The sequence below is a fragment of the Ciconia boyciana genome, chromosome 1 (genome assembly GCF_034638445.1).
Source record: "Ciconia boyciana chromosome 1, ASM3463844v1, whole genome shotgun sequence".
Taxonomy (NCBI): Eukaryota; Metazoa; Chordata; class Aves; order Ciconiiformes; family Ciconiidae; genus Ciconia; species Ciconia boyciana.
The window spans coordinates 16549982-16553155 of NC_132934.1; positions in this window are offsets into that span (position 1 = coordinate 16549982).

Sequence of the window (3174 nt, forward strand, 5' to 3'; positions counted from 1 at the left end):
AAAGAGTGCTTGATCTGGCCAATTATGCATCATAAAAGTCAGTGGAAATTTATCATCCCTTTTTGAGGGTGAAATGAATTGTACACCTTGTGAATTTTGTGCGCATCTGAACACACTTCACTGTGTTGACATAGAATAAACTGCAAAATTAAAGTCTTCAAATATACATAAATTGCTAAAGATGGGAGTTAGTTATTTAACTCCCAGTGTTGTTTTAGAATATGGTCATATTTCTCATTATAAGCCATTTGAATATGGGAAAATTCCTACCTCCAGTTTAAAGCCACTAGACATATTCCTTCCCTGTATATGTTATTTGTAACATCACCAGGTACTCAGTCTTCCTATTTTCTAATTTTCAAGTTTTTAAGTTACTCTGCAAGTAACATAACATACAAAGCTTTGTTTCCTATTTTAGGTCCTTTGCCTCCTGTAACTGATCCAGCTCTTTATGTTAAGCCACCCTGCACAACAATGCCATATTCTCATAATACCTGTACTTTCTTGCAACTTCTACCCTGCTGCAGTAACCCCAGCTCCCTTATGCAGCCTGTAGAATCCCATTTTCTCTATGCCCTACCGTCCTTTCTTAGGTCTCTTCTTTGTCTTGGGTTGATGGTTGGGCAAATGCAGTGTGTGATGATGAGACAGGTGTCATACAAGCCAAACTAGAATGGAATGAGTTTGAACTTTCTCTTTGCCTTTCTTTCAGCAGAGAATTAGATTTCTGTCCTCTAACCAGCTGCTAATACACAGGCATTTCATATTTCTACTGAATACTTTGTCACCGTACCAGTGGGAGAGGAAAGGGTTTTTTTTAACTGTAATGATTTAAGGGTCATGAGTTTTTTTCCTAAAGCAGCCAGCCATTATCTATATTGTATGGCATCATATTTATCACACTGTGGTTCACTGTAAGATAGGCCGCCTTAGATCAACAACTCAGACTTCTACAACTTCAGTTAGAAGAATACCTTCCAGGAGTGGCAGAGGGCACTCAACAGGAGAAGGGAGGTCTCACAGATGTTTGCAGGAGGCTCCTCTCTGTTCCTCCCATCTCATTGCAGGTTGGTGGGGAACACGCAGCAGCTGCAGTGGAAGTGCACAGCAGTCACTACAGAGTGAGTCTTTCTGAGATCTTTCAAAGCCCCTAAAGTGAAAAAGCAGACTCAGAGTCTCTGGCACCGGGGATGTGCAAATACAGTCCTATCAGCATGAAGCTAGAGTACTGGGATGGCAGCTTACAGTGCTAGTAAGATGTGAGTAAGCAAGTGAGTAAGGAAACTGCTCTGGAATTAAAGGAGAGAAAGTCTTTAATAACATTTTAACAGCTTCATTAAAGTATAATGGCTGTAGGCCAATAGCTAAAGTGTAATAACCAGGACACACTAAGAGGTTATGTTTTGTCTACGCTGCTGATTAAATATGTTTATGAAAACATGTTAGAAATACTTCTTAAAACCCAGGCTGTTTCCACTGTGTAGATTGGATTGAAATGGCTGGTTGTATCGCTCTCCAATATTTGTTATGCATGAACAATTATTTGGGATGTAACCTTTCATCCAGACATTGCTTGGCAGCAGCTAGGAAAATGTTAACACACTGGCTCCATCCCCAGGCCACAGACCTGGGAAATTTTAAATGTAAACAATTTCAGATTGTGAGCAGCTGCAAACAACTCTGCTCAAAACCACTTATGCAAGAACTTCCTACCGCATTTCAGTTCTAATGGATTAGGGTAACAAAGAACTACTGTCTCATTTTGATGGAAATTAATTGGGACAGAATTCCCAAAAGGAGGTAGCTGTGTCAAGAGGGCTGGTGATGCCCAGCTAGACAAGGTAACCTCTCCCACCAGCAGCACCTCAGGATCTGTTAGGGCTGCAGGCAAGTCAATAAGCTGCTGAATGGGCCCTGGCCTGAGCTGACTGGACAGGATGCGGAAAACTCCTGGATGTGACATGTGAAATTGCTGAATGGGACATACAACAGTGTGAGAAGCTGGCAAAAGCTGCAGATAGTGCTGTGAGGGATGGCTGGATTTCACCAGTGGTTAAGGGGAAGTTACGTGAAAAACAACTGAACTACACAGATAACTGGAGAGTAGTTTTGAGGGTCCTTTCAGAACTAGAAACTTGCAGGACCAAGAGTGCCCGATAACCGTATCAGTACCTTAGTAACACCACGTAAGGCCAAGACTGCCCAAGTAACAGTATTAGAAATACCGGATGTGGGTACAGATACAGCAAAACTAGGAACAACAGGGAAAAGTGATTAGGGGAGGGTTATGCAGGGGCAAAGAAGGGGAGTTACAAGGGTGGCAAAAGAGATGGTCAAGAAATGGGAAAATGGGTATGGAAATAATGTGCTCGGAGCCTCGCTGTGCTGATAAAAAGCACCACACAGCACAGAAGGATAGAACAGGATTTTCTGCAGGAATATTGTTTTATTTATGAGGCCTGTTTGACAGTGTTTGAGACTGTTGTTTGGTTGTTATTTGTGGTGTCTTCATGAATACTGGGACTATTTTGCTTGAGAAAACAGATTTACAGGATCTTAACACATTAAGGTAGTATAATGTGTGGAGAGGGATGGACACGTGGACACAGTATTTTAACTGAATGTCAGAAACTAATGAGCATGCTAGAGAGCAGAGTTGAAGTCCCCGATCAAATAATTTTGAGTCATGGAGCAGTGGGATGATCACAGCAAGATCCCACAGCAAAATGCTTACAACCATTCCCTAAATGTGAAAAAGAGACTAATTTTAAACCTTTCTCAACGTGTAGATCCTGCATTTTCCAACAGAGGTGTGGTGCCTTAGTAAACTCACGCCTACCGTCAGACTCGGCTTTCCAGCTGCCCCACACAAACCTCTCAGCAGTCGCTGTTGCATGTCTCCCCCCGGGCCCTCTGCCAGAGCCCGGGAAGGCGGGTCAGTAGGCAAGGATGGCGGCCGGGCAGGGGAGAGGACGGCGGGGAGCCTCCAGCTCCACCGGGGTGGGATCAGAGGGGACCCGACCCGACCCGGCCCGGCCCTCCCCTCCGGCCTGCCCGCACCCTTCCCCGGCTGGGATGGCGGCCACTTCCGCCCCGCCCCGGGCCCCGGCTCCCCGCCCCCCACCTGCGGCCGTCGTGTCACTCAGCCCCGGCCCGGCCCACATCCTCCGAGCA